This window comes from Morone saxatilis, unplaced genomic scaffold, assembly GCF_004916995.1.
Source record: "Morone saxatilis isolate NCDOM2014 unplaced genomic scaffold, NCSU_SB_2.0 Contig3, whole genome shotgun sequence".
NCBI classification, from domain to species: domain Eukaryota; kingdom Metazoa; phylum Chordata; class Actinopteri; family Moronidae; genus Morone; species Morone saxatilis.
This window is the reverse complement of record NW_023339873.1, coordinates 18,501,696-18,513,248: the sequence shown is the minus strand read 5'-3', so window position 1 is coordinate 18,513,248 and position 11,553 is coordinate 18,501,696.

Below are 11,553 nucleotides of genomic sequence, written 5' to 3'. Positions count from 1 at the left end.
GCTGATATGGATATTGATATTTGACAGTTACAAACCTTAAAGACTTACTTTATCAATCACCCCTCGGAGGAAATGTGCTCCATTGTTATTATTCACACACTTAAACTGAAATCCAGGAACCATAGACATGCAGTTATCAGGAGAGATGTTAGAGCCAGTTAGTCACATGCCACATGCAGTTAGGGGTTTGGTGCTTGCTCAGGGAAGCCTCAACAGTGCCCAGGAGGTAAGCTGGCACCTCTCCAGCTATACCATTCCACACTGCGAACCGTTGGTCCTGGTTCTGGAATTCCGGTTCCCATAGCAAGTCCCCTCAGAGACTGAGCCACTGCTGCCCCACAGAGATGACAAGTGATGATGAGAGAGAGAGATGTGGGGAACAGTATTCAGCAAGTCCAGCTCTGCCACTATCAATGTGTGTGTGTGTGAATGAGTGACCAGGCCCTTTGTCTGTTAAGGTAGGAAAGTACCAAAAAATTCCCGTAACCAGTTTTTTTTACATAAACATAAAATGATTAGATCAATTTTTATTTTAATTGTGACATTTTACAGTTAAAATAAACCTCTCAGTGCTCCATGGTGAACAAACTATGCACTGTTGCTAAAGAATCATATATTTGACATTTCTGTATGTTAGCTATCAGCTAAGACTCACGTCAATACCAATATATATGCAATAAGCTAATCAAACTATATCAGCCTGGTCAATTTATCAGTCTAGCTAATACACGTTCCTACTTCAGAGGGCAATATTGCAAATGTGAATAAAACATGAGGAAGAGGGCATATGAAACAAAATGCAGAGAAGCACCATGCCAACTAGAGAAGGTAAAGTCAAAGCATAAACACACATTTTGGCATAAGTATGTATACATGATTTATAAGGAAAGGATTGTATTTGCGGAGAAACGCTAAATGTAAATAGAATTGTGTCTGTTCTCAAGAAATCTCGACAGATAACCTTTAAGTCTACATTTCTGTTGCATGCAACGCAGGTGCGCTGTAGTGAGCATGCGCTGCTCCACAAGCTTTATGTAACTATTCTAATTTAGATATACAACAAAAATCCCATCATATGTGTGCACAGCGCACCAGTTTTCAGAACTGAATCTCAGCTGTGACACCTGACAGTGCAGATGAGCAGGAAAGCGCTTGTACAAAAATTAACCCACCGCTCATGTGCCAAAACTGAAAACATAATGAAAGCCAGTGAAATAAATAATGTTTTCCTTCTGCCAATGTCCATTAACTCAGCGCTTACTTGAACAGAGCACGCTGTGAGCTGTCCACTTCATGTCATGTTAATTATCACCTGGATGAAAACACTCACACCCGCTGGCATTCTACCTCTGCACAGACCCACCTCCCCCCACACACACATCACTTCAGAAAATATGGATTTTATTACATATAATAATCGCATTACATTTAATTACATTTTGATAATTAAATGACCACCGTTTGCACATCGGAAACTATCAGGGATGTCGTCTCTGGTCAGATAACAGTGCCAAAGGCAGAATAAGGCATTAGCTGGACATTTAAGGCATTGAGGATGTCTGCAACATTATTTAGGATGTCTGCAAGTTTTAATCAACTTTTTAATGAGTTTAAGAAAAGAAAATAAGGCTAATATCAGCACAACAAACAAGAAAAAAAACTAAACAACTGAAGACAGTCTCCAAATGAAAAAGTTTATTAGATGAAATTTTTTGTACTTTGTCACAAATTGTTACAATTACTGTTTTTACAATACATTTTGAATAGTTTTTTTCCCATGGAAAAGTCACTCAATTTAACAAAATGTAATTTGGTTTCCAGTTGTGCAAATGTGACTGTTTGTGGGTCCTGAAGTTATTATTTATGAACAACTCTGATTGACTGGCAGCATTATTAGCTCAACCCCAGGCAGAAACAATTGCTTCTCCACCAGAGTCAAGACCATATACTGGACACCAAATTGGAAAATGTTCAGTTGTTGCTATTTAATTATTTAAAATGTATGGAAACAATGAAAAGTACATTTGTATGTGTTCTTACACCTATTTAATAATAAAATAAAAAATAATAAAGCAACAATTTTCAGATTTTTTATGTAAATAAACAGTTTTTTTTAGTGAGTATTCATCCCTTTGCTTCATTTTGGGCTAAACCAAGAACCCCAGGAAGAGTGCATAGTGGCTGAACCATGTAATTACAGCAAGCTTATTTTGTGAAAGAAGTGGCTGTAAGACATTTTTCAGAGGGTCACAACCCCTGCGAAATTCAGAATTGGATCCATTTAGTCTAATAACATTTTGAAAGTCTAGAAGATTTGCTAGATTAAATTATTAATCATCGTTCAACATAAAAGAGTGCTAAACCAGAAGTTAGCCACACGGCCAGCAGCCACTGTGGCCCAGAGAGCATGCACAGTATATATGCACAGTATATATTAATTTGGGTAATTTCTTTGCAGTGGGAAGTGTTTGACTATTTTGGCTTCATGCGCCACTGAGCTGCCAGAGACAGAGCGCTGCCTCCAACACTGTATCCACTTCTCTTTATCCATCAATGGGCTAAAATACCACATGTAACTTCACTGTCACTTTTAGAATAATTTAATAGGGTTCAACAAAGCAACAGCAACAAAATGATTAGTTTTTGTATTTGGAATTTTTTTTTGTGGTTATCACTCTGTAGTTGGGATTTCTTAACAAGATACATTTCCAAGCCTCCATTATGTTTTAAACTGTTACAAAAATGATTAAAAAGTAAATCCAAGATTTCTGGAAAATTGGGTTTAAGGAAATTAATTAACAATGCTCTTTATTCTTAAAAACATGAGCAAGGCACTTTACCTCTACCTGACAACTGAAGGCTGTCGTCACCCTTAGAACGAACCCAGGCGTGATGGACAGACCTTTTACAGAAAGCAATATGTTTATCCATTACTGCTTATCTGACTGCTCTTTTCCTGATTATTCCTCTCCTTTGATTGACACTGCTTTAATGCAATGCTGATGAATGGCAAAGCTTGGAAGTCTTCCATAAATACTGTTTGTTCTACTGACGCTCCCCATCCACCTATAGGCAGTAGTTTTTATACGACAGATAAGCCCGATGGCTTCCACTGCCAGACGAAAGGAAATGAAGAGGAAATATCACAGCCCCCCCCCAGGGACCCGGTGTCCTCCCAAAAGGCTGTGGAAATTGATGAAATCTAGAGTCAAAGAGCTGGAAGAGCGGGCGATATATATCTTATATAGTTTGACATGGTAGTAGATGAGGGAGGAGGACAAGGAAACGAAAGAGAAGACGGCAGAGGAAAGCATGTTGAGGACACTATGTTATGTGGTTGAGCAGCACTGCCCAAAATAGTATTGAGGCTGTTTGGCTGTGGCTCCTGGAGCTCAGGGGATTTCTACAGTGCACATCCAGCGTTAAAACAATGCTGCCAGCAGCAGCACAAAGATAAGTGATTCTCCGTGTTGTTGTTGTTTACCGGATGCTGTGAGGATGAGCAAACATTAAAATTCATAACAATATCACAAGGTAGAGGTGAGGTGTGTGAGTGGGATTGTGTTTACAGAGCCACCATGCAGAACATAACCTAAACTCCCGCTAAGGCTTTGGATTTACATTTAATGTAAAAGCAGAATCTGATTTCAAATGCTTGTGTGATGTCGTATCGACCAGAAAACTAGAAAAACTGAATCCTGAAAAACATAATGTCACATAAATGACATTTATGTTTGTGTGTCTGTGTGTTTGCAGCAGTGACATTACCTTACAGGATTTCTGGGAACTTAAATCCTCAAATTTCACAGGTTTTGTCCCCATCTGAGCAGCAATTATGCAAAAAAAATGTATAGTTGAGGATTTCTTTTTTTTTCAGTGACTGACTGTTTGAACAGCAACTGTCCAATTATAGCTTAGCAAACTGTAACTGGGAATGGCAGGCTTGTCAAATTTTGGATTTTCCCATATGTTGAAGTGATGTGTGTGGGGCTGTAGCAAGAGAGATACTTTAATTTAGAGGGTGGTGTCTCTAACCCTTTCCACCATTCCAAAAACCAGAAACACAAGACCAATAGTGTAAGGAATAGGTAAGAAAGTGGTTGAATTGTCAAAAAAAAGGTCCCATGTCCTTTCCTGAACACTTTTCCTTCATATCGAGGCAACACGCCCTGAGGTCAAGGAAAGACCTTGAGCACTTTACTATGCTATACGTAATTATGAAACGGCAGATGTTGATGATGTGTGTCTACTGTGGTAAAGCAAAAACATTCTGAAGATGGACTACAAAAAAATTCTTCGCACCAGCACTTTTACACCCTGTGAGCACCGCGTGGCGTCTCCTGCGCGTGACATTCACACCGAGAGCGTGTCAGCTGTGCGTCAGCTGCAGAGCTGCTGCTCCCAGCCCTATGTGTCCCTATACACTTTTCCCTGTATAATGCCCATGAAAAATAAAAAAAAATTCATATGATTTAATTTACAATGCCAAGTAGTTTATATGTAAATGTATTGAGTGGTAACCAGAAAGCACACGTGGTTTGTTTTCCCGAGAGAGAGCGAGCGAGCTGTGGAAACATACTGCCCTTCAAACGGCACACCTCCGGAAATTCTTTCACATGCATCTCACGCGGACAGTGTGACCGCTCTCATCTGTTAACATGGGAGCTGAAATAAAAATCAAGACTTTCCACCACACAGGCGTGGGCGGTGTGAACAAGCTGTTACGGTGTTGTTTCATGTAGACGATATACATGTGGACAACCCAGAGAAAAATATAACTTAATACTGTGATCTTTTTCACATTCCGGCACAAACTGTACACCTTCTATTTAAGATAACAGCCGTATTGTACATATAATTATTGTCTATTATTGTCTTTATAATATCTTTTCATATATTATTGTTAATATTCTATTTTTCTATTCATGCTTCTTGCCATTTTCCTTGTCCTATGTTTATTGGTATGCAGCAATATACCGAGGCAAATTCCTTTTATGTGAAAACCTATTCTGACTCTGATTGTTCTCAAGTTTTGGCATCTGTGACTTAAGAACAATTAAAATATTTAAATTATATTCATCAAGACTGGCAATACATCAATACGTTAAGAAAAAACCCATTCAGGACTGGAATATTAAATATTAATATTATATAATATAGTGTAATATTTTCCCACTGTCTGTCCTAGATGTTATCAGACTTTAAGCTAACATTACAATACAGTACAAAAAACTTGATCAATCCCACTATGGCCCATTTGTTTTGAGTAGCTTGTTGTAAACAAAACACAGTAACATACAAACAAACAAAAGAGCTAGATTTGGAAGAATCCATAAATAATATTACTAACAACGACAATGGCAGCTTTTAAAAAAACAAACATGTTTTTGTGCAAAAATAGTTTAGTTTTGTCGATTCTCACTACCAACTATTAATAAGAAGCAGGCTTTACCACATCAGTTATCACCGATCTGCCAATTTTTCTACCTTTACATCCACACATCTTTTCTATCAGTCAACAGCATCCTCAGCCTTTAATCCATCCATCCACCCACCCCACCCCACCCCCTTCCTTTATGCAAGCTCCTCTGTGCACATAAGCAAAAGTCCTGGGATCATCTCACATGAATACATCACCACAGCCCGTGTATACTGTCTCACATGCATATGGCACATTTGTGTAAGCGTGTGTGCATAGAGAGTGAGCATGCATTTAGGCGTATTTGCCAAATGTTTGCTTTCGTATACCCGATGTATAACACGCGTATGTTCCACAGAGAGAGGGGCATGTGTGTGTAGGGTATAAGCAGCTAATGGAAGTATTTATCCTAGACAAACAAATATTGTACATAAACAGAGAATCGTCATTTTATGTAAGAAAGATGAAGAAATGGCCCCGGAGGACAGTAGAGCTGCTCTGGTAAACATACTAATCTGCTCTTTCTTCACAGTTTTCACATTCTCATTCTCTGAACAGATAGGAGTCTCTGCTTCGGAGCTGTTGCAATTATGTAAATCACTTAGTGTTTTCCCAATTCGGTGCATTTCAGAAAACCAGTTCAACCAGTACTGCCACTCTAAATGGAACAAATGTATACAGAGAGAACAGAAGTATAAAAATGCTGGAAAAGTAGATATGTTTTGAAAATCATAACCGCAATATTACAAGCTTCTTCCACCTCAAACTCTCTTGCTCCAGTTTTCTATGTTAAGGTAGAACATCATACAATACTGTTGTCCTTATTGACATATTCTTCAGTTTCTGTTAAAGGGTTAAACACATATAACTACAGTGCATCAGAAAAAGATATGAAAATACAGACGCTGCTTTGTCACTAAGCTAGGGTTCAATTCCAGCCTATGGTCCTTTGCTACATGTCCGTTGTCCCCCCTCTTTCTCTTCCCCATTTCCTGTCTATCTTCACCTGTTGTATCAAGGGAAGGCATTAAATGCCAAAAATCGTAATAAAAAAAAATAAACATGAATAAAAATAATTAAGTCAGTGTTGACTTTTGGTTTCACATGGGACATGCAGCCTGGTTTGATGGGTCAGAGTCCTGTGTTTACCTGACCTATCCATCCGCCTCTTCTGGTCACCTGATGTGAATGGTGTTAAATGAAAGCCTGGTGCGTCTCATACAGATGCTAAAGGGGGCCATGACCAAATGTTGATATGTGACAGTATAATATGTGCACAATGTGGATGTGCGTGGTAGATTACATGTTTGCCTTAGCGTGGCACTAATTTTGTGGCTGCAGCCTCACACAAAAGAGGGACTCGACTGTTTATTATTTATATATAACGGCACACACCTGAGTGATGCCTCTGTACTAAACTGGGCTTGTAAGTGTCACCATTTATGACCCTCCATCCAATTAATATTTACTGCTTGTTGAGTTTCCTGACAAAAGAAAACAATATGTCAATAAAAACACCCGTTCAGCTTCATTGAAACACAATAAGAGAGTATGGGAGTTTACCTTGAAGACCAAACAGAGTTACTAGCCTTGTTTCACTAATCGTTTTGTCTATTCAACACAGATGGCAGAGGTTATGAACCTTTCTTATGTTTACCAACTGCCTTTAAAAGGAAGAGGAAGACAAACACACTTAGGGAAGGATTTGAAAAGCAAGACGAATCCCATCTGACATGTAAACAGCACTTTGAAATGTGAATGTGAAGATGGTTTGAAATCCTGGATAATTGCCCTGAGGCTTTAGTCGGGGAAGGTGAGAAAAAGACAGGATCAATAAGAACTGTAACAAGGATAAAAGGAGTACAAGTGAGGAAAGTGAACCCTGTCACTCTCGCTCACAAACTGTGTTTTCAGTCATTGTTCAGTGGGAAAACATTTTGATTCCCTCTGCGGCGGCTTGTAGTGATCTTCCGCAGCACTCTGGATAAAAAAATAAAGGTCACACAAAGCTATTAGACTTTATCTTCATTAAAACATTATCATGCAAGACTTCATGTGACATTTCCACACAGTGAGCAACCCGTTATGCTGTGGGTATTTGTGTGTCTGCTCCAGAGACCTGTACCATGACTCACAGCTGATAAACGATTTCTTTTGCCTCAGCAAGTAAGTGAGCCTTATGGGGACAAGCTTTTTACAAGCACACTGTGTACCATGCAGCGTCAATCTTCATGCTCATACGCACCGTACCACTGACTAACTGTCATATCCCTTCCACCATGTCTGTGTGTTTTGGACATTTTCTTAGATTTTCTTGTTTTCTTGATAATGTGTAGGAATCTTTATTGGTTATATGTTCTGGAAAATATCACGTTTAACCTCAGAATTACAAGAATATGAAAAAAATCATAATCACAAAATTATAAATAAAAGTCCTGAATTAAAAATTGTGCTTCAGAATATAAATATATCAGGAAAACGTTCTTAAATACTCATTAACCTGAGTGTTATATATTCTATATTGTTGGATTATTATTCATGTGTAATAATTCATTTAAATTATAATTTTTAAGATTATAATTTTTTGGACAGATACTGTGATTGCAATATGATTCACAATTCACAAAATATGTGTTTACACACTATAAAACACACACAAGTAGCAAAATGTTCATACTAAATGAAATGATGTTTTTAACTTGTTTTCTTACAGTATCAACTTGTGGTACCTAAAGCAGTATATGTTTTGTAAAGAGGGATGTTAAACATGCATCAACCGATTCACAAGGAAAAGGGCCTGTCCGGTCCTCACAGAGTAGGACAATCTTTTATCAACAGAGACTTCAGAGATAAAGCATACAGAATAAAAAAAATATCTTAATTGAATAACCAAGTTTTCGATGCCAGGTGCGTCTTCTTCAGTTTCTTTTGACTCTCTTTTGAATGGGCTAATTTTTTTCAGCATATATATCACTTTGTTAAAGAGACTTGTTATTATGCAATCATTTATGGTGGCATTCACAACATCAAACGCAGTTGGATTTTTGTGCTCTGTTAAAGTACACCTCGGTTTTAAAATTGTGAAACGGCCACTTTGGTAACCAACAATAAACAATTGTTTATCTGTGCTTTCCTCTTCAGAAGCAGCCCCTCTTTTCTATTTCTCTGGCTCAGTGTGTTTGTGCATGCATGCATGTTCAAGTCCCTCAAGCAGAAGATTAAAAAATACAAACAGAGCTTCTTCACTCATGCCTATAAAGCCCTGTGTTCCTGTGTGAATAAACAAAAATCTGGAAAGATACACATAGAGACCCCCCTGCCATTATAAGTTAGTACTTTTCTGGGTTTAAAGCTCTTTTTAGGGGCTCAGCACACACACACACACACACACACACACACACACACGTAACTTGCTATTGTCAGTGTCCTTTCCTTGGCTTTGTGACTTATTCGGAGACCCCAGCATAAATAAGAAACCATTTCATTACACATGTATGAACATGGGAGGCCTACTGAGATCATGGAAGATTAGTGCCTCATGAACAAGTAAATAACTCAAACAGCACAACAGCATAAGAAGTTTATCTGGGAATAACTTTTTTATGCGTTATTTGTCTTCCATGTGAGTTCACATGACTTGCAATATGGGTCGGGTGACTTGTGAGTGCATGTGTGTTTGTCGCAACCTGAGCTTTTTTTTTATTATTTGAACGCTGCTGAGCTTCCCAGTTGTAGTTGTACTTCGTTGAAATGTTTGTATCCAAATTTGAGCATGTGCGTTGAGTGTGTTTGCCTGAGCGCTCAGTGCCAGGACAAGCAGCAGAGCCTGGTCCCGTGCTTCATATTCAATTCAACAACTTTCATATAAAATGCTCATATGAAAGTCAAAGTGCTGTGTTTATGTAAGAGTCAACAAGCGTTTAAGGGCTACAGTGTGTTCTTGTGGGTACTGAGACATGGCACAGTTTGGCATTTGGCATTTCCTCAGGCTTCAAATGAAGATTTTGTTTGCTGTTTGTGTGCCTGAAACACCCTCTTTATTTGCTGCTGTTTATTGTACGCTTCACTTCCTTTCATGAAGCTGGTACCAAGCCAGGGCAATGATGGTAAACTGAATTATTTGCATTAATGTCAAATGCCGTTTTGAAGGGTTCTTGATTCGAGGATTAAACACACACACGTGCATGGGCCTGCAGAGCCACAAACGCATCCAAAGTGTGTTTGCTGCCTGGTTGAGATACGGAGGTACCGGTTGTTGCATTTGGCAAAAAACTTGTTTTTTTTTCTCTGCCTCAGCATGTTGGCCGTAAAGTTTTATTTAAGATTTATTTTACCTGGCTGGTAGGAAAGGACTGTGAGAGCCAGGGGCACAAATACATTTGGAAAGAGATGGATAAACTGTACAAAAAATTAAAACATTAAAATATCTTTAGACATTTCCCTCAGGTGATCACTGAAACAAAGAGAAAATGTCTTTGTCAAATCAACATAAAAACAGGAATGTTTAAGGGAATACTCAGTGGTGGGCTTTTAGTGCAGCCTCTGCTGCTGCTGAGTTTTCAAAGAGTGCATGACTTGCATCTGATTTGCCTTGGGAGGCTCCACATCGGCAGGGGGTAGGCTACTGGTGAAAGGAAACATCAGAAATAGGGATGTAATCAGACTAGGAGTTTGTAAATACTCAGAAAAAATCAGTGAGGAATGATGTGGGATTAACATGTCTTGACAAGTTAACACTTTCCGAAGTGTACAGCTCATCAGCTTGTGAACTGTAGGAGCAAATGAGCCACACACACTTTAGGTGTAGAGAGCCATACAAAACTTATGTGATGATTACTCATATACAGTAGATCAGTGGTTCACCACCCTTTTTTTTTTACCAAAGCAAAGGTTATATACAATTTGTTTCCCTTCCAAAAATATTGAATCTACATTGTTTTCAGAGGTCTAAGAGACAAAAGTAGTAATTACAAAATTAGAAAAAGTAAAACACTGTCAGAAACAAATTAAATAAAACAATTTGAGTGGCAGAAAATGGCCCCCAATAGGTTGTTTCTTACCCCAGGTTAGGAACCGCTTATCTATATAAATGGAAAGAAGTACTTCTTACAAAGTTATATATATATATATATTATATATATAAGATATATATTTTGAGACACAACCTAACCACAGTGGATGCAGGCAGCTGCTCCACCCTTCAGTCTTCTGCCATCTCCACAAGCAACTTTGATAAACAGCTCATATGACACACACAAGGGCGATGCTCGCAGATCTGTGAGGCGGTATTGGACACACCAGTGCCTTGGTTACATGATAATGTCAGTATGCTAACATTCTCCCTATGACAATGTTACAGTGCTGATGTTTAGCAGGTATTTATGTTGACCGTGTTTACCATTTTAATCTGAGAGTGTCAGCAACTTTTGCTAATAAGCACTAAACACAAAGTACAGCTGAAGCTGATCAGTTATTAGCTAATTATAAATGTTGAACTGTTGATGGTGCTCAATAAGAAAAGTCATGGTGGGTGAGGCGAGAGTGTTGTAATCTGAAACTATGCCACTAAATCCTACACACTGGACCTTTATATCTATAAATATCCAATATATAATAATATAAATGTTTGTACAAAATTTCAGAACAAAATGTGAAATTCTCAGGAAAACATATTTTTACCACTTTAGACATAAATTATAGTTCATGCCTTTTAGTAGTACCAGTAATGCAATATACTAAATTAGGTCTTTGGATAACCAAAAACAATTGCTACTATTGCTCTTTCCTTTCTACTAGACAACAACATGCTCTGTCTCCTTTTGGAACTGAGCTTAAAACCAAAATAACAAGCAGTTCCAAGCAGTTCACAATGACTGCTTGAAGTTGCCCCAGTCACATTTTGTTTAAAGCAGTATTTAGAGGCAGAAACAAGTGAAAGTGAGAATGAAAAATTGCTGGTCACAATTAGCTCTGTCTTAAGTGCAGTAGATGTTGGACTAACCTTGCCAGCCAAATAAGAGTTAACTTTTAAATCTCTGTGCTTTGTTGTGAAGTGATTCCACAATACAAACCAGGGCAAGCTGTGCTGATGTGACCATTCTTCTCTCTTGACTGCACATATTGACCCAGTGGGC